Consider the following 595-nt stretch of genomic DNA (forward strand, 5'->3'; position numbering starts at 1 on the left):
TCAAGGCCAATGATGCTTGAGGTACCAGATGGTTTCATTTTTCAACTGCGGTCCAAAGAGAGGGTTGAGTTGGGCCAGAATTGCAATCAGCCAAAAGAGATAGCAGCAAACGGAACAGGTCACCAACACGGTGATGATAACTCCCCGGTTGGGACCCTTAGGGATGAACCAGGGCACCAGGAAGCCGACGAAGCCCCAGAACACGCTCATCACGATGAGAGGCATGGTGAGGCCGGTATACGCCATGGTTGCTGCAGGAGGTGCCAGCCCCTGCCCCGCCGCCTCACTGTGGTCCCACCCGGAAGTCTGGGCTAGAGGATTTTAGTAGGTGAAGTTTAACTGCTGTTTAATGATTTATTCCAATACTTCCTGCCAGACACCAGGTGCTGTGTTGAACAATGAATTCTATTTCAAGTAATCTGAATTATAAATTTCCTGGAAATAGTTGGAGGAGAAAATTGGACAGTTCTGTGCCAGACACTCCTGGGTTTTAATGGCAAGGCGATATACGGTAGAGTTTAGATGTTTTAACTCAGGAGTTTTGTGAAGATTCCAGGAGGTCCTGCCCCCAGGAGTGGCTCGCAGCCTAAGAAGG

The 595-nt window shown here is 49.6% G+C and overlaps 1 pseudogene across 1 annotated transcript; it reads right to left on the minus strand.

Annotated features, from left to right (window-relative positions):
- On the minus strand, nucleotides 1-246 carry LOC103074880 (V-type proton ATPase subunit e 1 pseudogene; annotated as a pseudogene). Its single transcript, XR_014368642.1, has one exon. The product of XR_014368642.1 is annotated as a V-type proton ATPase subunit e 1 pseudogene (transcript).
- Between the last annotated feature and the right edge of the window lie 349 nt (nucleotides 247-595).

The sequence above is a fragment of the Lipotes vexillifer genome, unplaced genomic scaffold (assembly GCF_000442215.2).
Source record: "Lipotes vexillifer unplaced genomic scaffold, Lipotes_vexillifer_v1.1 scaffold250, whole genome shotgun sequence".
Classification (NCBI taxonomy): domain Eukaryota; kingdom Metazoa; phylum Chordata; class Mammalia; order Artiodactyla; family Lipotidae; genus Lipotes; species Lipotes vexillifer.